We start from the raw sequence: 24,399 nt of genomic DNA on the forward strand, positions 1-24,399 counted from the left end.
GCTTGGTATTCAAACTCTCATTCTTGGGAGTCTTCAATCTTTTGCAATCGGATGAGCTAGACACTCGCGCTGGAGATACTTGGCCTGAGGGTTTTCAAAAAGTTTGCTCAAGAATTTTAGACAAAAGATTAATGGAGGCAGATTTATGAGATAAAAAAAGTTTTAAGGGAAAATTGAGATTAGAGTTTTTTGTTTTTTTTTTTTTTTTTTGTCGTAAGATTAGAGTTAAAGTTGATGATTTTTTCATCTTATGATAGAATTGGGAGTGGACCTAAGTCAGAGGAGAGAGAGAGCGTCAAGAGCGTGTGCATGAGAGGTGGGCTAGGGTCTATGGAATGGAAGGAGAGGGAGAGCAGAGGAGAAAGGAGAGCAAAATTTTGAATTTCTGAATGTGGGTGGACGACACGTGTCCATGCTTTTCCAGTTTGTCTGGAGTGGAGTGGAGTGGAGTGGGGTGTTTCGCCCACCTTTTCTCGTCAAACGAGGGTGGTATTAAACCGAAAATGGTAAAATGCGTGTACGTCGAGTACGCGGAAGTTGCTTTGCTTGATCCTTGGCTTCGGCTTTGGCTTCCTAATCTAAGGAATTCCACCTTCAGACCCCAGTTTTAGGCTTACTGGAAAAAGAGAAAAAACCCCAGAGGGCGGTGCTCCCCAGTCCCCACCCGTTCCCAGAAGGAGATTCCCCGGCTTCGGCTTCGGCAAAGGGAATGACTCGACCTTATAAACCCCTCTCGGCCGTCTCTTTCTCTGATCATTTCAATAATCATCCTCTACATAGCACTACGAGATCCTCCAGAAGCCCAGCACGATGCCGACCGGCGGTCCTCCCCACACAAACGCCCGGGGTTCCCCTGACCTCCCTGCCCTCCACACCGTTGTCGGCTTTCTTATTAGCGGGCTGATCAGCCTCGTCGAGGTGAAATTCCAAGGGAAAGCGTCACCATTCGAGACCCACCCTCTCGCCACCTCTCTCGCCGTCTTCTCTCTTCTGTTCTACTTTTCATTGGCCCTTGTTGCTCACCAGTCGTTGGCTCCCGATTGTTGTGCCCGAGCGTTCCCCATCCTCATGATGCTCGCCGCCACACTCTCTGCGGCGTCCCTCATGTCGTTGTTGGTCCGGCGCCCCTTTCACTCTTTCCCCTATCTCTTGTCATTAGTGTTGCTTTCCATGGTCCTCTTGTATGTTTTCGTCCACGTGTTCCGTCCTGGCCAACCGGCAGCCCCACCACCCTTGCCCCTTACACGCCAGCATGTGAACGCTGAAGCTCCCCAGAATCCGGAATCAGTCCAGGTTGACACGGCCCCAAATGTCCTACGGGGTGCCCACCACCAACACACCCCTGGAAACGACTTCCAGATCCGCAACCGTGGCTCCGGTGACAGCGGCCCGTCCAGGGCCGCCAGCGACGGTGTTCGACTTGCATATCTGCAACCCCCCGGCAGTTCTCTCCTTCGACTCAGCATTGGTAACTCCTCAGGTGGCGACGGCGGCGGAGGGATGCGGGGAGGTTAGGCTCGATATGGCCGGAGACGGAGGAGAAAGTGTAGACGGGGGAGAAGAGCGAGGTGGACCGTAGATGTGAGAGTAAGTGGGGGTTTGTTAATTCCAGTGGAAACTGTTAATTTTCTCGTAGAAATTGTAGATGCGTGATGCTTTATTAGCTCCACAATATATCTTTTCACTCATTTCCAATAATATCTTGACACGTGTTCAAATATCTCCATCATGGATCCCCCTTCACCTCTGCTCTCCCTCCCTCCTCAATTTATACCCGCGACCTCCGCTCCTCCTCGGCCGTTGCCACCAGTGGAGTTGCCGGCGCCGTGAACAGACCGACCACCACTGCGTTCAAGCTGAGCCTGTTTTCTCTGTCTCGTCGTTCTCCAGATCTCGAATCTGGCCCGTCCATGGCCGAAATCGACGGCATTGATCCATTGCGTTCAGGCGTCCATGGCCGTCAGGATATGTGAGCTCCGTCCATGGTCCGACGGCCTGGACGCCTACTTCCTCTGCTTTTATGTGAGCTACGTCCGACGGCGTTGAGGGGCCACGCACGCTCCCGCTCAAAAGACCATTCTCTCTCCTCAATTGAATTTTCTGCAATTTTTTTCTCTCTGTCTCACTTTCTCTCTCCTCGCGGGAGAACAAACACAAGACGATCGAGAGAGACCTACGTTTCCTTCTCCGCTTCCGCTTCCACCTTCGGTTGGACTGTAGATGTGAGAGAAAAGTGAGCTGGACTGTAGATGTGGGAGGACTGAAATTTTTATTTTGTTTAATTAAATTCACGTCAATATAGACGGGTCAAATTGTAATTGGTCAAAGTTGACAAGACGCACGAACTACCGAATATTTCTCCTTGGCAAGTGAAACACGAGGCAGGAAGAATAATGACAATATTGCGTAAGGACTAATTCCCTTGATATTAGCTATTTTCCATCCAATTGTACCATTATGCTCTCTTAATACTCTGAGTAGTTTCTCTTCCATCAAATCTGTCAAAGAAGAAGATATAATTACCGGTAAAGAAAAAACTCAATCTAAATAAACATATTTCAAATGAGAAGGTAAGGGTTTGAGTTCAAGAACTGGAGGCTCTTTAATTTATGGTTTAAGCTTTGTAATGTATTGTCTTTAACTCCTCAAATTTAATTGTCTTTTGCCTTGAATATGGTGGAATTGCCTCCATGAAATTTGCGTACTTCTTTATCTCCTCATTCTGAATATCTTTGTCCTTTGGTCGAATTAGACATGTTTCAAGTGGATCTTTAAAAAATATTTTCCCGAAAAACCTTATTCATCAACTTATCAATTGTTTCAACTCTAAAACAAGAATTATCATCGAGATGAATATTTCATTACTTTAAAAACATTAAATGAAACAAGATCATCTTGAATTCTAAGGATCAACTTTCCTTGTTGTACATCAATAAGAGCTCTTCATGTTGCTAGAAAAATGTCAACCTAAGATAAGTGGTACCTCAAAATCTTCCTCCATATCAAGAACTATGAAATCTGTAGAAAAGATAAATTTGTCAACCTTTACCAAAACATCTTCCACAATACCTCTTGGATATTTAATTGATCGATCAGCCAGTTGAAGTGACACCGTAGTTGCTTTTACCTTGCCTAATCCTAATTTCTTGAAAACTGAATAAGGCATCAGATTAATACTTGCTCCTAAATCACATAATGTTTTTTCAAAGTAAGAATCCCCAATAATGCAAGGAATAGTAAAACTCCCTCGATCTTTTAATTTCGGAGGCAATTTGTTTTGTAGGATGGCTGAACACTTCTCATTTAACTTCACAGTTTCATAATCCTCAAGTTTCCTTTTGTTTGCCAAAATCTCCTTAAAATTTTTTGCATAACTAGGCATTTGCGCTAAGGCATCTGCAAAAGGAATGTTGATGTGCAATTTTTTAAATACATCAAGAAATTTAGAAAATTGCTTATCTATTTTATGCTGCTAGAGTCGCTGAGGGAATGAAATTTGTGGCACATATGGCTTGGGATTAGTTGGAAAAAGTTTACTCTTACTTGTCTCCTTTTATTGTTTATTGATCACATCTTCATTGTTTTTGAAAATCTCTTCTTCTCCCACTTGTTTACCACTTCTCAAGGTAATAGCCTTTATGTTTTCAATTGGATTTTTCTCTGTGTTGCTCGGCAAAAAACCCTATTGTCTCCTTGACATTATGCTTGCTAACTGACCCGCTTACATCTCCAGATTTTTTATTGAAGTCTTTTGGTTTTAAAATCTCACATCCATGCTTTTAATGAAGTTATGAGTCATGCTAGCAAGTTTGGTGACTATATCTTCCAAATTTGATTTTGTCTCTTCTGATTGTTTAAATCCCGGTGGTCTCGTTATATTTTGATTATTCCATGAAAAATTTGGATAATTGCGCCATCCCGAATTGTACGTGTTGGAGTAGGGATTATTCCGTGACCTATTAAAATTCCCAACAAAGTTAGAATTTTCATTAGATTATTTAAATGTATTACTTACTTGATACTCTTGCTAACATGTCCTCTACCACAAAAATCACATATCAAATTCTGAATTTGCATGGCTGAAACACTCATATTATCTAGCTTTTTGTTGAGTGTTTCGAATTGTGCAGCAATTGCAGCAAAAGCATCCACTTCGTGAACTCCGCTAGTTTTTCGCATTGGTAGTCTCTCGGTAGACCACTGATAACTATTGGACACCATCTCCTCTAATAGATTATAGGCTTCTTCTGGTGTTTTATTATTTAAAGTTCCTCCTACGGCTGCATCAATCATAAAACGAAGATTTGTACTAGATCCATTATAAAAAGTTTGTACCTGCATCCATATGGGTAGTCCATAATGTGGGCATCTCCTAAGAAATTCTTTGAATCTTTCCCATTCTTCATATAATGATTCATTATCCATCTACATAAAATTAGTAATATCATTACGCATCTTCGCAAACTTTGTAAGTAGAAAGAACTTACCAAGAAATTTATGAGTCATATCATTCTATGTAGTGATTGATCCTGCAGGAAGAGAAGAAAGCCAACTCTTAGTTTTGTCTCTAAGAGAGAATTGAAATAATCTCAATCTTTTAGCATCATCTGTAACTCCATCATATTTAATGGTGTCACAGATTTCAAGAAAAGTATCAATGTGAGCATTTGGATTATCACTTGGTAACCCATTGAATTGCACTGATTGTTGAAGCATCTGATTGAGTGACGGCTTGATCTCAAAGCTGTTTGCTTGAATTGTAGGTCTTCTTATACTTGATGCAATGCTTTGAACTGTTGGCGCGGCATAATCTCTTAACAGTCTACGTGGATTTTCATTTTCACCGTCTGTCATTTTCTTAGCGTGATTTCTCTGTTCTCTCGTCGCCTTTTGAATGTACGCTCAATTTCTGGATCAAGTTCAATAAGTTTCCTTTGTTGGCTACGTGTCATAAACTGATGTATACCCTGAAAAATAAAACAAAACAAAAACTAGATTAAACTTAGAATTATCTGGTATCAATATTAATTAGTATTAAACAAACGATCCTCGGCAACGTCGCCAAAAACTTGATCGTAAAATTCTAAATGCAAGTGAATGTGTCGAACAAGTAATATAATGATGAGAAATAGTATCGTCCCATAGAGATCGATGATTAATAAACTAATTAAATACAAAAATAGATTAATTTTAAAATTTATCTAACAAATCAAAATAGAATTGAGAATAAATTAAAAACAAAATTTGTAGACTACATGCAGTAAATCAATCAGATAAATATGTTAGAGCATCCGATTTCACCATAACAACTAGATATAGATTTCAAATTATTGTGGGTATAAGAATGATATCAAACATGTGATAGCGGAATTTCCTAATCTATTTACTATCATATCTCTAAGTATAGCAAACCTACTCAGTTTATTAATTCACTATATTTCTTTGTAAATTAAAATAAACATGAATGTATTAAAAATTATGAATATTTCCGGCTTACAATGAGTCTTTTGGATCACATTATCACCGAAAGTTACACAAATAATGTGATATATCTCTATCCACGTTTAATTCATGGTTATATATTATAATAAGCAATTGCATATTATCACTTTTCAGTCTCAAACATACACATCAGATCAGGGTGGCTAGTCACTCAAAAGTATTACGCACAATAATATATAACTTATATGAATGAAATCAATTATAAAACATAAAAATCATGAAATTCACATCATCATGGTTAGGCTACATCGTAGCCCTAACAAAAGAAAATTAGAACATAGTAGAAGAATAAATAAAAATATAAATCAAACCTAATATCTTGAATCAAAGAATAAGAATTCCGTCACCACTTTTGTCTTCTATTCAAAATACTCAAAAAACTCTTATAACAATAAAAAAAACGATCTAACAAAAACCTAGCTTCTCTCTCTTTTCTACCCTTCATGTTCTCATCTTCAAAAGATATATCCCAGATATCTATCTCCCAATACTTGCACATAATATTAGGGAACAAAATTAAGAATTTCCTGATTTGATATCCATTTTCCATTGTTTTTGTTATTTGAATTCCTGATATTTGCCATTCTTTTCCTTATCTTCTTCATATCTCATTATTCTGCATAAACAAGGAAATTCGAATAATCAGAAAGAAATTCAAATATTTTCTTATAGATATTGCATTAATTGTTGCCTAAAATAGGTAAAATAACTCTATTTTTATAAAGTTATCAGAAAGAAAATGAGTCACCAATACATATTGTTTTAAGCCCCTACATTTGTTGGGACAAGTAATGGGCCAACATGGGCCTGACATACATAAACGATACTTTCAATGAAAGAAGTCAGATATACTTTATCCATCAGATGGCTCTTTAGTGTTTACAAAGAGTTGAACAGATTTCCAAAACTACAACCTTCATATAGTTACACAAGATTCAACTGAAAATCCATAGATTAATGTAGCTTGAATTGGAAGATTGTCAAGCAAATATCTAAAATGATTAACTTCAAAATCTTTTTTAACTTCAGTGTCACATGAAATTGTGTTGAGTAAGGTTTCCTTTTCTTCACACACACACTCAGTAAGAAGCTCAGTAAAATGCAATGATGATCTTCATTGCATATAAGCTATTACCCGAATCTTCATTAGATTTATCAAAAACATACTTGGCAAGCTTAGGAATCACTTCGGTGTCGTGTCGATTCAAATGTGAACCCATGTCGAATTAGCGTTTGCTTTAAGACCTGCAAATGTAAATGAAAAGGTAAGAACCTCAGAAGAATCTACCGGCAAAATTTCTTCATTAGTTTTAAGCTAGAGAGAAAAACCATTGAGATTGTACAGCATTTTACAGAATCATCACAGACAGAGTACCATATAAATTAAGAGCATATCATATAGTTTCGTTAGGAAAGCGTCATGGTCTCTAAATATGCTTCTCATTGGGGTAAAATGAAGTCCATAACCTGTCACAAGGTTCCTTGTGGTACACAGGACATTTGCTGCTAATTATACACACTTGGAGCTGCATTTTCTTTGTGAAGGCTTCGATGAAAGGTCCATGATAATATGACAGGAGGATAAGCCTTGGCCTCAGCTTATTATTAACAATGACTAATGTGACCTATTCATAACACCCCTTACTGGACCAATCAAATAAAGCTTCATTGATTGAATCAACTTCTCCCTCTAGTCAGCAGCTATGCCTTCATGCTACAATAATCAATGACAAGGATGTACTTTCGGCCCTGCATGAAAATTTGAAAGCTAACCCACCTCAAAGGTGAAAGAAAGCTTTCATAATTTATATAGCAAAATGCAACCCGTAAAAAAATAAAGAGTATACTATAGTCCAAATAGTTGGCAGTTAAGCCTCGACCAACCTCATGATTAGTGATGACCCCATTGTGTACAACCAAAAACTCATTTTCAGCACCAGAGCTCTGAGGATGACTATTCCTAGGAGCAGGCTCTCCATGAGTCACCCACCCCGTGTGCGCTATTCTGGCATGAGTAAGAAAAGATTCCTCCAAATTCAAGCCTGTGGCATCATCCTCTGATGATAACATAATCAACAGTGAGTTCCTTGAACTTGTTGAGAAAAATTAAAGAGCTAGACTTGAAATATGGAGATGTCAAATAATCTATCACACAAATACAACAAAGTAGAACAGTCACACAGAAGTTTCTGTAAATGAAATGAGAAAAATTCTACACAAAAATACCTTCCTAGTTCAAAGATGTAAAGTAATGCATGCACCCATATAAAACTGCAGCATTTAATCCAGTAGGACCCCTAGAATTTACAAATGAGGCGCAATAGTTTCAATCCAAAAACTGCATTTAAAATTAACAGTGAATATGTGAATTACTTCTTAACAATCCTCTATCTCCAAAAAGAAATCCTAATGCTCCTCTAAACAAAGATACTCTAATCTTGTATTTTTGCTGAATTAATTTCAGAGAATCCTGGAGAAAAGATAGAGTATCACCCCTCAATTAGTTTAGATCATGTACAGCAACTATCAGCAATAAGGTTAAGCTTACGCCCCCGGGATTATCGAGCTTTTCTGATATATCAAGGGCTACAATGGAATAGAAACGACAGAATCCCAGTACAAAAGACGCTATCCAGCAGTGCATTCTGACCATGTGGACGATTTCTCAAAATTAGTCCAGAAGGGGACAAAATGACAAACGACATAGCAGGCTTCTTGAAGGAGGCGCTTGTCTAGTCCCAAAACAACGTCCTTTACGAGGACAAACAAAAATAAATTAACTAAAAAGAGAGACTAAACCAGATCGAGGAGATGAACTGTATCGGAGGTGCGCATGAAAATCATATGCAGCGACCATGATCGGCAGAGCATAACAGTACACTTCCATAACTAATCAGACAAGTAGGAAACAAACAAAACGAAAAAGGAGAGACCTTTTCCACAAGAATCATGTCAAGCGGGGCAGGTAAACTAAACGGGGCAATCGATCGTTCCGAAATAAATCTCCAGATCAAACGAGAAGCATAATATATAAGAAAGCTTCGTCAGATCACAAGGCGAGCGGGAAATTCGAGCGCGAGAAGGGGAATTTGGGGGGTACCTTGGTAGACGGATTTGACGAGGGACTCGATGTTGCCTTCCTGGCGAAAGACGAGAGTGGGGAGGGAGGCCATGAAGAGGACCTGGAGGATGTAGCTCCTCTCGCTCTTCACATTGTAGTTCAGGCAGGCGAATATGCCGCACATTTCTCCCCTTCTTCCCCCTTCGCCTTCCGCGCCCGCGTCCGCCTCCTCCTTCATGGCTGCCGGAGCACCGACTAAAAAATCCGCGAGAGGGAGACGCAGACGGAGAGAGAGAGAGAGAAGTAGCCAGAGATGGAGATCACTTCTGACCTTTGACCCGCTCTTCTTCTTCTTCTTATTCGTCTTCCTCGAAGGATTCGATGGATGATGATCGATGACGATTCGTCGAGAAAGGATAAGCTCTCATGAACTCCGGAACTGGTTGTGTGCTTGAACGAGATGTAAACGAAAAGAGAAAACGAAAATTTTATGCTGAAATGAGGATTTTCAGATCTGCCATCGACAAAGGTACCATAGAGATTTGAAATTTCATTTTCTTCATTGTGGAATGTACGGTCGATCTTTATTATAAAGATTTGAAATGAGGATGAAAATACACGTTACGTGCATGGTGTTCCTCTTATTGAGGAGTACACTTGTTTTGGTCGTGAAAAAAAAAAATGATTCTTCCTTTTACACATCCACATTTCCATAAAAATCGCCTACCCATAAATATTTTTTTATTCTTTTCATTTACTTTAACTCATTCTCTTTTCATACTAGAAAGGTGAAAAAGACAATCCATTGTTGCATTCTCTTTTAGTTGTACTCAGAAGTTTTGCGCTCAGTGTCGCCAGAATTTGATGTGGCTCAACACACTTCAATAGTCGAGTGAATCTATCTATTTAGAATGCTGCAGTGATGAGCCAGAGAATGCAGCGGATTGGGAGTGAAGGCGAGAGAGGAGTCAATTTTGAAAAGAAGAGAGAGAGTCTTCTTCATTGACAAGAGGGAGGCCCAAGATTTTGAAATATTAGGGAGAATTTTCAGATCTATCCTGGTGGGACATGGCTCCATGTGTCACTCACCGACTGGAAAGGGATTATGCTGATGTTGTGGAGCATGGCCATGTCCTCAATTGCGATATCGCAAGGTGAGGCGGGAGGCTAACGTGGGAGGCTAAGGGGTTGGCTGCGTATACTGTTCTATGAAACAAAATGTGTGAACAGTACTGTCAAGAAGCTCACATTATATTGCCGGGAACCCGAAGGAAGCGTGATCCCTACCTAGCCAGAAATGGTGTCACCGCTGCCACTTGTACGTCATCAAAGCCCAAGAAACGGCCGGCACTCCTCCCTTGCTCCGGCGAACTGTCACGCTTGATGGTGCTTGTCGCTCGACCACGAACACGTGCGGCGACCGACGGTAACCAGGCGGGGCTCGAGATGAACTCGCGCGAACCCCTTCTTCAGCTCCTCAAAAAACTCGCTCTCTCCCTCCACGATTCTGGTTTCAGCTAAAAGAAAAGATCTCATCCTTTGCGATCTGGTTTTTGCCAAAACCGTCGAGCCCTTCCCCTGTCCTCCTCTCCAACGCTCGACGCACCTGCTTCTGTATATATCCTCGAGCGATCGACGAGCACCCCTTGCCTCAGCGGGGAATATTTTTCTTTTAGCCTCGCCACCTCACCATGCTAGAAGGTTCGGACTTGCTCCCGTCACCTCTCCGTCGCTCCTCCCTCGCTGACGGGCGCACGCTTTCTCACAGCTTTCATTTGGTCACGGTCAAGGACCGTCCCCCTTCTTCGTGCTAAAGGAGGAAGAAATTATATGCTTTGAAAAAGAAAAATAAATGGGCTGGGAAAATAAAAGAAAGGATGGGCCTAAGGAGAAGTATTTTAGGGGTGAGGGCCGAAGGTTATGCCAAGTGTGTCGGGCATACCGGCTCATTCAATTTTTTTTTTTTGGTTTCAATTTTTATTCATCTTGATTTCATTTTTTCAATTTTCATTTTTGTTTTCTTTTATAACTTTATATATTTTTGCAAAATAAATGGATATTTTAAAATGCCGACAAAAATCTAGGTGTCCACACAAGTGTGTCATCTTTAACTAAAGGATTTATGAAGAAGGTAATAATAGGAGAAGTCAAAAATACGAAGGGATGTGATTGGGAACAAAGTGTCATCAAAAGTCTTGTGGAGTTGTATTATTGAAGCTCTAAGAAAGAACCTTATGGAGCCGAACTCTTTGAGACCATGGATAACACAATTAAGATAAGAACACAAGCCACCACTCCAAGACCAAAATCCAAAACAAGTCCACAACAGTGTCATTAGTAAAATGGGTTCAAGGCAGGAAGTAATTACTCACCAGTGCTGACGAAGTCCTTGAAAGTGAGGATATTCCCATTCCGCACCGCAAGATTCAACTCCCTAAGCCCTTCAACGAGCGTGGACACAAACTTCTCTTGAAATGTGGGGTCTTTATAATCGGCCTGCACAACAAATCAAATCGAAACTAAGATGTCCATTCACACAGTTTTCCCGATTAGCTCAACACCAGAAACTTCACCCATCAAACCCCAATAACGAAACCCCATATCTAGATCTAAATGGGAAAAGAGGTAATTGTGCAAACATTTGGTGTGCAGTTTAGAACTAGCGATGCAAGTTCCGGTGCGAAACTTGGTGCTGCCATATTCTAGCCGCCGATGGAGCTCCTGAAGGCAACAATGGAGGTGGAGGCAGCAACGATGCGTCAGAGAAAGCAGCGAATTGGGAGCCAAGGCGAGAGAGCGAATTTTGTGAAGGAAAAGAGAGAGAGAGAGAGTTTTCTTCGTAGACGAGAGGGAGATCCACAAATTTGGAAAATTGGGAGGGTCTTCTATGATATTTCTAACCTAATTTTTTTTTTTCTCGCAAAGTCATTCTAATTCTGCCTTAAGCTGTTTTATGTCTTATTAAAAACCACCAACTTTAGATCTAGTCCTAATTTAATCCTAAAATTTATAAAATTATTAGTAATATGGCATTTCACATCATTGCTATAATTTTTCCAAAAATTTCACATCTCAAAAAAAGTTTTTTGGGATAAATTTTTATATCAATCCAAACAACATCTTATTGGATTTGATATTTGGGTGAAAACTAGAAAAATCAAGATTGACTTTCTTCAATTGTTCTTACTCGAAAGAGAGTCTACTTCAACCCATAAAGGATCTTCAATTTTGAGCTTAGTCTTCAATTTTTCGTGCTTGGGAGTCTTCAATTTCTTGCAGTTAGAGAGCTCACATTCAAGATGCTCGCACTAGAGGCACTCGGGTCATGAAGCCTCAAACAATTCGCTCGAGAATTTTTGACGTAGGGTTAATGGGGATAGATTTATGAGAAAAAAAGTTTAGGAAAAAATTGAGAATAGACTTAGGACAAAAACGATTTTAGGATAGAATTGAGAGTGCACCTAAAGTTATATGATTTCTATAAAATAAAGATTTAGGATAAAATTGAGAGCGGATCTAGACTCATAAGGTCTTTTAGGTAATTAATCCTATTGGAGAGAATTTTAGGATCATCCACGTGGCCCTCCCACCAAATCACCTCGTTGACCGCCGCGTCTTCAATTGCGGCTTGAAAAATCAAGAAGCAGCCCAGAAGCTGCCTGTTGACTGGGCGATAGAAAGTAGGAGCCCCGGACTTTACCAACATCGCCTCTTCGTTAATCGTACTGACTAATCGGACCCAATTTATACGGGGCAAAATAGTCCCCTTCGGGTCCTGTGTAGGTATGTATATATGCCCGGGCAGCGCCTGGGAAGATGCCTCTATATATATGCCTCGTACACTAGGGTCGGGAAAAGCACACATATACTGAGGCATGTGTTTTCCAAGAGCCTGGGCATATACACAGTGTACGAGGTATGTATCTTTCCACACGCTGACCGGCATATACACAGTTTACGAGGCATGTGTTTTTCCAAATACTGATTTAGACACATGAACAGTTGACAAGCTGTTTCTTCGAAAGCTGATTTTGACATAGGCATATGTCCAAACCTCATTTTGGACCGAAAACCCAAAACGAGATTTCAGCTTTTGGAAAAACAGCTCGTAAACTAAAAACACACACACACATATATATAGAAAAGCTGATTTTGACATAGGCATATGTCCAAACCTCGTTTTGGACCGAAAACCCAAAACGAGATTTCAGCTTTTGAAAAAATAGCTCGTAAACTGAAAAACACACATATGTAAGCATATATATATAGAAAAGCTGATTTTGACATAGGCATATGTTCAAACCTCGTTTTGGACCGAAAACCCAAAACGAGATTTCAGCTTTTGGAAAAATAGCTCGTAAACTGAAAAACACACACATATGTAAGCATATATATATATAGAAGAGCTGATGTTGACATAGGCATATGTCTAAACATCGTTTTGGACCGAAAACCCAAAACGAGATTTCAGCAAAACAGTTCGTAAACTGAAAAACACACACATATGTAAGCATATATATATAGAGAGAGAGAAGCATCTGCAATCGGCCAAGATATGCTCCCCTCTAGCCATCTTTCTCTCTCATCATTTCTACACAAGACTGCCATCCTCAAGAAGCTGATCCCAATGCTGCCTAACCGTCGTCCCGACACAAATGTCCGAGGTTCCCCTGGCTTCACTTCCTTCCACCCCATCCTAGCCTTCCTTGTTTCCGTGCTGGTGAACTTCGTCGAGGTGAAATTCCAAGGGAAACCCGAGTCCCCATTCGAGACCCACCCTTTTGCCACCTCCCTTGCCGTCCTCTGTCTTCTGTTCTACTGCGCACTGGCGCTTGTCGCTCACCTGTCGTTGGCTCCCGCTTTCTGCGCCCGAGCGTTCCACGTTCTTATGATGCTCGCCGCCACGCTTTTAGTGGTGTCCCTCGCATCGGTGTTGGTCCCGGGCCCCTTTCAATCATTACCCTATCTCTTGCCATTCGCGTTGCTTCCCGGGGTCCTCTTGCCCTGTCTCGCTCGAAACCTTTACACATGGGCTCACCACAAGAGTGTATCTATTTTTGTCCACGTTTTCCGCCCTCGCCGACTAGCAGCCTCGACGCTCTTGCCTCGTTCAGTCATGGATGCGCGCGCTTCGTGCCGGAATTGGGAATCGGTCCAAGCTGACCCATCCCCAGATGTCCTACTGGGTGCCCACCCCAGCCACCCCTGGAAAGTGAAACTACAGTTTAGAAGAAAAATAACATCGCGTTGCACAACCTTTACCAATGCCAGAAGCAGCTTATGGTTTTGCTTTTGTTGGTATGTCGCGAGTCATTGTATTTTGTTGGTGTCTAATGAGAGTCATATCATATGGTGTCTAATGAGAGTCAAATCATATTTTCCACGTACGAGTAATTGATAGAATGAACTGCTCACGGAGCAAGTAGACATAAAAATTCTTTCCATTTGAATACATGAGGGCTCTGCGTATCTACAAATTGAACCACATCATGGAGCTAAATCTCACACTAAAAAAGGAAACTAGAACATGATACAAATTGCCTTAATGACCGACATGACAATCACCACTCGAGAGACATGCTTAATGTCAAAAACTGATATTAGCAAAAGAAGCAAATCCTATCTCATATACTTGATCAATTTCATTAATCTTGTGCCTTTAATAACACATTTTTTGTTATACTACCTGCTCTCTTTTCCCGAATGAGGATACAATCTTCCTCTTCCAACCTCCACCTTGAAACAATGTTTAAGTACCATGAGCACGGCACTCAGAGGCTGACAAATAATTGCATAGCAAGACGTGAACGCACAAAAGATGGGTTACAACAGTAGTTCCGAATTGATCATAAATAAAGATCTTACAAGGACTGCCATTCCACAAAGTACCAAGTGATCAATAGAATGTATATTCTGTTTAAGAAGATGCTTTATATTTTTATGACATAATCCATTTCGCTGCTAGGTAAACACAATAAAAAAAAAAAAAAAATCTGTTAGTAGGCTTCTAGTATGTCATCACACTCTTTGCAAGGTTCCTGGGCTGGTCGACATTGTATCCTCTTAGGACCGTGAGATGATACGCCAACAACTGCACCCCAAATGTCAAAAGATTATCTCATGTCCAACAAATTAGAAAAATCTAGTAAAACGAAACAGGCTATTTGAAAGGATCAACAGGAATGCGAAAATACTCTATAAGCAATGAATGAATAAACAAATAAAAATGGCAAAATGTTAAGGCTCAATCAATAAAATTGATTTATTTTATTTTGTTGAGACTTTAAAAAAAAAAAAAAACTCGCTTTTAGAACTAAATGCTAAATCATGGAGAGAATTTCAGAACTCTTAATGCAAAAACAAACAACGAGAGCATAAAACAAATCAAGGAAACAGAAAGCTTAAAACAAATCAAGGAAACAGAAAGCTACACGCTCCCATCCAGCTCCACCTATCTACATCATAGCTTCATCTTCAGCAAATTATAACGCATACAGTAGAGTAGGAAAAAAAGATGTTGCATCTCGGCAAGCATAGAAAACTATTGGAAGTACTCTGTACCTGCAAAGGACAGTCTGCCACCTGAGGAACTTCAATGACTCTACATGCTCCACAAAGAGACAGCTGCAGCATCTGTGGCATAATTGTAACCTGTGCCAAACATGAGAAGTGTCTGCTCTGCAATCAGTAGCTTCGCAATATCTTTCATTTCCTGGTCAAGCTTCAGCACCTCTCTAACTTTGTCTACAAGATATTAACAAGGGATTTAATGTTTCATACAAATTATTTATCAACATGAGTTTAGAAAGAAAAGGCACATCCAATGGATGTTCAGAAATTGTGAAGGTGAGATAGGAATTGACACATATTTGGAAGGTCAAAAAGACAATCAATTATTGCTTCTCTTCTCACTTGGTTAGAAATAGCATCCCCTCCAATTGCAAAAGCTAACATAGCCATAACAACTATTTGACTTGTATATGCCTGCTCAAAAAGCATATCTGTAAATCAATTTCATGAAAAAGAAAAAAAAAGACATGAAAACCTTGAAGAAGAGAGGACCATTTCTGCAACAGAATGTCAAAAGGTGCTCTCTCACGTTGGTGCTTGCCACACCTATCTCAGCACCAGCATTTATATGGACACCACCGCAATGTGTATTGCTGGCAATTGCACTGCCAACAGGATTAGAAATTCCTAAACATAATGCACCATTCTGGAGAGCATATTCCAGTGCATGTAAGGTATCTGCTGTTTCACCAGACTGACTGACAAATACTGCTGTATCTTCTCTATAAATTGGGCCTTGACGATCCAAAAGATCACTTGCAATTTCCATTGTCACGGGAATTCCTGCTTTGAAAGCAAGAAAACAAGAAAAGAGTTGGTAAAAATAAATTAACATCTCCAACCCACATAAGCTATCATTCACTACTTGCCTGAATGTTCTTCCAAGATGGGCCTTGCAGCTAAAACAGCATTATAACTCGTACCGCAACCAATATAAACAATCCTCTAACTCCTCCTAATTGTCTTGAGATGATCCTTCAATCCACCCAGAAGGACAGTCTTAGCTTTGCAGGTGCCTCCACGTATAAGTCTGCCCCTCATTGTGGTTGTTAGAGATTCTGGCTGTTCATGAATTTCTTTCTGCATGTAATGTTCATAGTTTCCTTTATTTATTTGTTCAACTTCCATCTCGAGAACAGAAAGTGCACGCTGTACACATGCTGGCGTGGAAAGTACACCGCGTTTTCCTTTGTCACCATCAAACTTTAAGATAGATACCCCTCCATCCTGATGCAACCAGCATTAGTAGAATAAATTCAGCATTTGGCTCTCATGAGTCACTACGTTATCAAAATACTCTGGAAAGAAACGATCATAGTCATCAGCCCTCAATTGAGGTGATATAGCAGGACTTTCCGCATCAAAGTTCACCTCCCATGAAGGCAACATGCTCCTCCAATGGAAAAGGACAAGACTGCTATTCAGCTACATGCAAGAAGTCAAGTCAAATAGAATTCTGGCAACATTGAAATGAAAGGTTCTCGGTACAACTAAATAGGTGGTTAGTACTGGTGATGTTAAGCATATTTTACCATGTTGCTATGCAGTCTGACGGTATATTCACAAATTGATACTGAGACGAAATCGATAGAACTTACGTTGAAGTGAAGTACCCCCCACCCCTAAAATCTTAACAACTAAGATACATTTGGTCAATCATTAAAACATAAAATCAAGAGACTGATAAGGCAGCCTGTGCCATAAAGGTTAAGAATACACATAAATTCCTTAAAACAACTATGTAATTACCTTCAGATCAACAACTTCACCTTCTTCAATGACCAGAACTGTTCTTGTGTGCTCAACCAGAGCATTTGCATCACTCAATAAAAACAGTTCCCTGGGATTCCCATTCTGCGAAGGGTACTTATCATCATGAAATAATGATCCTTTGCTTGATTCTTTCGTCAATTCCTGAATGAATTAATAACTATGTTACAATTATGATAAATTACAAGACAAACAAGAATTTTGTCAACAAAAATCATAGGTAAGACAAACAGGAATGGACAACTACACATACGAATAAAGAAATCCTAAGACTAAGCTACAGTTGACACATCATGGAGACCTAAAAATGAAGTAAGAGTTCAACACCATAGACAACCACAAGCTTTTCTCAAACTTATCGTATCATGACCAAAAATATGTGCCATGGTGGACAACAGAAACAATGCTATTCCAATTCCCGGTTCTAATAGGAAATTAATGAGCATCCAGCTTAGCATTTCTAAGGCACTCTAAGACCCAAAGTAAAAACTCAATATACTGTCTTCACCAAGCAAAACAGATGCTATTCAACTCTTTGCAGAAACATTGTATCATAAGAAACATTTGATTGAACTATGGTTAATAGCCTGAGTTCTAGAAGAACATACATAGCATAGCTTTTAGTGAAGCTGAAAGGACACAAAGCAACTGAAAATAGATAATGATTCATGAGATGTGATCAAAAGTAACTCGTTTGCAACAAGTACCACCCAAGTTTTAAATGGAACTTACTTTGACTTCCAGTACAACTTGACTAAATGTGACAGTCATGTCACCTGCAGTCCAAAAAATATACCAATCATAAATTAAATGTCACTGAACATTGTGCTCTAGGGTAAAGTAACACGATAGCACACTTCAAGACACAAAGCAAATTATGTGGAATATGTATATATGATGAGCACAATCCCATTGGTGGTCATATTGCCAGTCAATTTACAACAAGCAAACAATTGGAGAAATAAAATCAACTTTTGCCTAAAATGATGTCATTCATACGCTAAAAGGCTGTTGCAGATTTAAGTATCCATTTACTGAGGCCCTACAGAAAGGAAATGAGTCACCAAAACAATTTGTTTTAAGATCTGAAGCCCCTACGCTTGTTGGGAAAAGTACTGGTGCAACATGGGCCTGACATACATAAACGATACTTTCAACAGAAGATGTCAGAGATGTTTTATCCATCATGGCTCTTTAGTGTTTACAAAGAGTTGAACAGATTTCCAACACTACAACCTTCATATAATTACACGAGATTCAACTGAAAATCTATAGATTAATAATATAGCTTCAATTGGAAGCTTGTTAAGCAAAAATTAAAATGATTAACTTCAACTTTTTTAATTTCAGTGTCTCTTGAAATTGTGTTGACTGAGGTTTCCTTTTCTTCACACACAAATTCAGTAAGAAGCTCATTAAAATGCAATGATGATCTTCATTGCATATAAGCTATTACCTGAATCTTCATTAGATTTATCAAAAACGTACTTGGCAAGCTTAGGAATCACTTCAGTGTCAGTATCAGATTCAAATTTGAACCCATGTCGAATTAGCATTTGCTTTAAGACCTGCAAATGTAAACGAAAAGGTAAGAACCTTAGAAGAATCTACCGGCAAAATTTTTTTCGTTACTTTTAAGCTAGAGAGAATACCATTGAGATTGTACAGAATTTTACAGACTCATCACAGAGTAACATTTAAATTAGGAGCATATCATATAGTTCTTTTAGGAAAGCATCTTGGTATCTAAAAATGCTTCTCACTGGGGTAAAATGAGGTCCATAACCTGTTGCAAGGTTCCTTATGGTACACAGGACATTTGCTGCTAATGATCCACATTTCAAGCTGCATGTGCTCTGTGAAGCCTTCAATGAAAGGTCCATGATAATATGACAGAAGGATAAGCCTTGCCCCAGTTTATTATTAACAATGACTAATGCAGCCTATTCATAAGACCCCTCATTAGATCAATCAAATAAAGCTTCATTGATTGAATCAACTTCTCCCTCTAGTCAGCAGCTATGGCTTCACTCACATTCTAAGAAAGAGTAGTTGTCTAGATTAAATACCTCTAAGATGCATAAACTGATTTATGGCATAAAATCATCCAAACACAAAATATGATCTGCGATACCTCAGGAGATGTAAGCATTACATTGTCATAATGTTACAAATAATCAATGACAAGGATGTACTTTCAGACATGAAAATTTGAAAGCAAACTCACCTCAAAGGTGAAAGAAAGCTTTAATAATTTATATAGCAAAATGCAACCTGAATATAAATAAAAAGTATACTATAGTCCAAATAGTTGCCAGTTAAGCCTTAACCAACCTCATGATTAGTGATGACCCCATTGTGTACAACCAAAAACTCATTTTCAGCATCGGAGCTCTGAGGATGACTATTCCTAGGAGCAGGCTCTCCATGAGTCGCCGACTGTGTGTGCACTATTCCGGCATGAGTAAGAAAAGATTCCTGCAAATTCAAGTCTCTGGCATCAACCTCTAATGAAAACATAATCAACAGTGAGTTCCTTGAACTTGGTTGAGGAAAACTAAAAAGCCAGACTTGAAATATGGAGATGTCAAATAATCCATCACACAAATATAACAAAGTAAAACGGCCACACAGAAGTTTCGTTTAACGGAATAAACAAGAAAAATCCTACACGAAAATACATTCCTAGTTTGAAGATGTTGAGTAATGCATGCACCCATATAAAACTGCAACATTTAAACTAGTGGAGCCCCCTTTAATTTACAAACGAGGCACAATAGTTTCAATGGCACAAATGGATTCAAGGTGAATACACATGGTCTATGTAATAATATTTCCCTCAATCCAAAAACTGCATTTAAACTTGACAGTGAACATGTGGACCACTGCGTAACATTCCTATATCTCCAAAATATATATATATATATATATATATATATATATATCCTAATACTGCTCGAAATGAAAATACTCTCAACTTGTATTTTTGCCAGATTAATTTCTAAGAGAATCTCGGAGGAAAGATGGACTTTCACACCTCAGTGAGCTTTGATTATGTCCAGCAACTATTAGCAACAAGGTTAAACTTTCACCCCACAATGAATATCTAGTTTCAGCCAGAAGCTCAGGTATTAAAACAACTTGCAGCGAGTTTAGATAATGTCCACCACCATCAGCAATAAGGTTGGTCTCGATTAAAGTCCCACTGAACAAAGGCCAATTTCATTGTCACGACGCTTCTACCTCTCTCTTCTTATTTCCTCTTCCCTTATCTTAGCCAAGTAACTGTGTTACTTCACCAGAATCAGAAAGCCGAAGAAGAAAAGGCGGCCCTTTGGATTATTCAGCTTTTTTCTGAATAGAAACAGCAGAATGATAAAAAGGGCGTGTGTTTCTGTTCCAGTCCGAAAGACGCTCTCCAGCAGTGCATTCTGACCACGTGAACGGTTTCTCTCGAAATTAGTCCAAAAGGGGACAAATTGACAAACGACACAGCAGGTCTAACCGCAGAACAACGCCCTTTAACGAGGACAAACATAATAAATTAACTAAAAAACAAAAAAGAGAGACCGAATCAGATCGAGGAGACGAACTGTATCCGAGGTGCGCATGAAATCATAGGCAGCGACCATGATCGGCAAAGCATAACAGTAAACTTCCATAACTAATCAGACAAGTAGGGGGAAAAAAGGGAAAAAGGATAGACCTTTTTCCATAAGAATCATGTCAAGCGGGGCCGATAAACTAAACGGGGCAATTGATCGTTCCGAAATCAATCTCCAAATCAAACGAGAAGCATAATATATAAGAAAGCTTCGTCAGATCACAAGGCGAGCGGGAAATTCGAGCGCGAGAAGGGGAATTTGGGGGGGGTATACCTTGGTAGACGGATTTGACGAGGGACTCGATGTTGCCTTCCTGCTGGAAGACGAGAGGCGGGAGGGAGACGGAGGAGGAATCGATAGAGACGCCGGCGGAGCAGTAGCCGCGGTGCTGAGGCGACGGAGGCCGTGAAGAGGACCTGGAGGATGTAGCTCCTCTCGCTCTTCACATTGCAGTTCAGGCAGGCGAATATGCCGCACGTTTCTCCCCTTCTTTCCTCTTCGCCTTCCGCGCCCGCGTCCGCCTCCATGGCTGCCGGAGCTCCGACTAAAAAATCCGCGAGAGGGAGACGGAGACGCGGAGAGAGAGAGAGGCAGTCAGAGATGGAGATCACTTCTGGCCATTGACCCGCTCTACTACTACTTCTTCCTCTTCTTCTTCTTATTCGTCGTCCTCGGAGGATCGAAGGATGACGATCGACGACGATTCGTCGACGAGGTGGTCGTGTCGCCACCAACGACCTGTGCTTGAACGAGATGAAAACGAAAAAAGAAAACGAAAATTTTGCTGATGTGGAAATTTAAGAGAGAATTTTTAGATGGGTCACTCTCGAGTCTTGCTCGTTGACGAGGAAGAGACCTAAAAATTTTGACGTAATGGAAAATTTTCACCAGTCCCGACGGGACCCACCCACTGACGTGGCTCCACGTTTCACTCGCTGAACGGTTAGCTAGTTTTGCTGATGCGGTGGAGCTTACCCACGTCATCAATCGCAAGGCGAGGGGACCACTCCGCGGCCATGACCGCCATGGGGAACTACTGGAAAGTTCCGGTGAGAGGTTTCGTGACGTTCAGAGGCTTCCAGCGTGAAAGACCGCCGACAAAAACCCCCCTTGGCTTTTTAAACCACCTTGGACTTTTTTTGGTCGGTAGCCACCAACCACCAAAACCACATCGAAGTTGAAAATTACCATGGACCAAAGAGCCTTATAAAGACCAAGATTTTCTCTATCCATCTCTCTACCTGCTCTCCCACTATAACCCAAGATCTGCTTCCCACATAGGACTACGGGATCCTCCAGAAGCCAACCCCAATGCCGCCTGGCCGTCGTTCTGCCACAAATGTCCGAGGTTCCCCCGCCTTCGCTTCCTCCACGCCATTCTTGCCTTCCTTGTTTCAGTGCTGGTCAGCTTCGTCGAGGTGAAATGCCAAGGGAAACCCGTGTCCCCATTCGAGACTCACCCTTTTCTCACATCCCTTGCCAAACTTAATTTGACCCTAAAAAGTGACAAACTCCTATTAATGATGTGGCATTTCACATCATTGCTATAATTTTTTTTCCTAAAATTTCACATCCAAAAACATATTTTTTGGAGATAAGTTTTCATATCAATCTAAATTGTGTCTTATTGGATTTGATATCTAGGTAAAACTAGGAAAATTAGGATTGATATTTTTTTTTTTTTTTTTGGGTGAATATAAGAGGATTGACTTTCTTCAATTGTTCTTACTCTAAAAAGAGTCTTTCTTCGACCCATAAGGGATCTTCAATTTTGAGCTCAGTCTTCCATCTCTCATGCTTGGGAGTCTTCAATCTCTCACAATTGGAGAGCTCACATTCAAGCACTTGGGTCAAGGAGCCTCGAATAGGTTGCTTGAGAATTTTAGACGTAGGATTAATGTAGGCAAATTTATGAGACAGAAAAAATTAGGGAAAAATTGAGACTAGACTTAAAGTTAATGATTTTTTATAAGACAAAAAGATTTTAGGATAGAATTTGGGATGGATTGGAAGTTGGATGACTTTTATGAGATAAAAAAAATTATAATATAATTGAGAGCGAATCTAAAGTTAAGGTCTTTTAGAATATTAATTCTCTCCAACTCTTTTAGGTTGCGCATGATAACATTTCTATTTCTTAGAATTTCTGTTCTTTTGTTCCCTGGAATAAAAAAAGAATAGAAACCCGTTTAGTAACACCAAGAATAGATTTGGAGTAGAAACGATAAATTAAAAAAAAAAAAAAAAATTGCTTATATTCCCGGGAACAATTTCTAGAAATAAGTTAATTTTTTTCTTTTACTCTTCTCTTTGCCGTGGCCACTTTCAACCGCTTGGAGTCACTTTGTCGACCCGCGGCCGCCGCCGTAGCCGCTTCGGCCCCGTCGGCCCCGTCGCTCACCGCCGCGGCCATTGCTGCCAGCTACCGCTGCTCGTCGCCGCCCGCCGCCGCTCGTCCGGCCCCGCAACCACCCGTCGCCGCTCGTCGATCGCCGCCAATCGCCGCCACACGGCCCATTGGCCGCCCCCTCCGCGGGCCGGCAACCAACGGTTGTTGGCGGGCGATGGGCTATATGGTGGCGGTCGGTAGTGACGATCGGCCAGCGGCGGTTGGCGGTTGGCAATCCATGAGTAAAAATAAAAAGCGAATAAATACAAAAAAAAAAAGCAAAGTTGTGTTATTAAACGTATTTCTATTCTTTTTCTATTTTAAGAGTAGAAATTTCGTTCTTTTACTCGAAATTGTTCCTTAAAATAGAAATAGAAAATAATTATTTCTAGAAAAAAAAAACTATTTTCCAGCCAAGAAACGTTGTTATGTGCACCCTTAGAATATTAATTTCATTGGAGAGAATTCAGTCTCGGTTAGGTGAGGCTCCACGTGTCCCTGCCCTCCCCTCGGGCCGGGCCTTTTCTTCCTCACGTGGAGCTTGGAAACGTCCTCAATCGCGGGATCGCACGGCGGTTGAAAAGGAGTAAGAGAAGTCGCTTTTGTCAGACCCAAAAAAGAGAGTGGCTCTGTCGCATGCTGACGAGTGACGAGGCTCAACAACAGTCCAGACATTGCGCGGCCCTTTGAAAGCCGTAGGAACCCGGACTTCACAAATGTCTTCTTCGTTAATCGAGGTAATCGACGCACAGTTTTTAATCGGACTTTGAAAACTCCACGCGCAAGACAGTCATTCCACCTTCATCTTCCCCGTTTTCTTTAAATGGGCGTCGCTGCCCTGGTCTCGGCAAACGACAACTTATCTCTCCTTTCCACATTTATCATTATAAAACCCGAGACATGCTCCGCCTCTAGCCATCTTTCTCTCTTGTCACTTCGATAATCATCCTCTACACAGGACTACGGATCCTCAAGAAGCTGACCCCAATGCCTACTGCCCGTCGTCCCGACACAAACGTCCGAGATTCTCCTGCCTTCACTCCCCTCCACGCCATTCTCGCCTTCATTGTGTCCGTGCTGGTCAACTTCGTCGAGGTGAAATTCCAAGGGAAACCTGCGTCCCCATTCGAGACCCACCCTTTGGTCACCTCCCTTGTCATCTTCTGTCTCCTGTTCTACTGCGCACTGGCGCTCGTCGCTCACCTGTCGTTGGCTCCCGCTTGCTGTGCCCGACTGTTCCACATCCTCATGATGCTCACCGCCACGCTCTCAGTGGCCTCCCTCGCATCGTTGTTGGTCCCGGGCCCCTTTCAAGCGTTCCCCTATCTCTTATCATTCGTGTTACTTGCCGTGGTCCTCCTGCCCCGTCTCGCTCGAAACCTTTACATGCGGGTTCAACGCAACACCGTACCCATTTTTGTCCATGTGTTCCATCCTTGCCGACTGGCAGCCCCGCCGCTCTTGCCTCTTACAGTCATGGATGCACGCACTTCGTGCCGGAA

The 24,399-nt window shown here is 40.8% G+C and overlaps 1 non-coding gene and 2 pseudogenes across 1 annotated transcript; 1 reads left to right on the forward strand and 2 right to left on the reverse strand.

Annotated features, from left to right (window-relative positions):
• Positions 1 to 9,194, reverse strand: part of LOC104416613 — a 103,509-nt pseudogene extending 94,315 nt beyond the window's left edge.
• Positions 4,352 to 4,458, forward strand: LOC120287945. Its single transcript, XR_005546199.1, has one exon. It is a non-coding gene; the product is annotated as a small nucleolar RNA R71 (small nucleolar RNA).
• Positions 9,195 to 14,391: 5,197 nt separating the features above from the next.
• LOC104416519 lies at positions 14,392 to 21,229 on the reverse strand (annotated as a pseudogene).
• Positions 21,230 to 24,399: the final 3,170 nt, after the last annotated feature.

This window comes from Eucalyptus grandis, chromosome 8 (assembly GCF_016545825.1).
Source record: "Eucalyptus grandis isolate ANBG69807.140 chromosome 8, ASM1654582v1, whole genome shotgun sequence".
In the NCBI taxonomy this organism is placed as follows: Eukaryota; Viridiplantae; Streptophyta; class Magnoliopsida; order Myrtales; family Myrtaceae; genus Eucalyptus; species Eucalyptus grandis.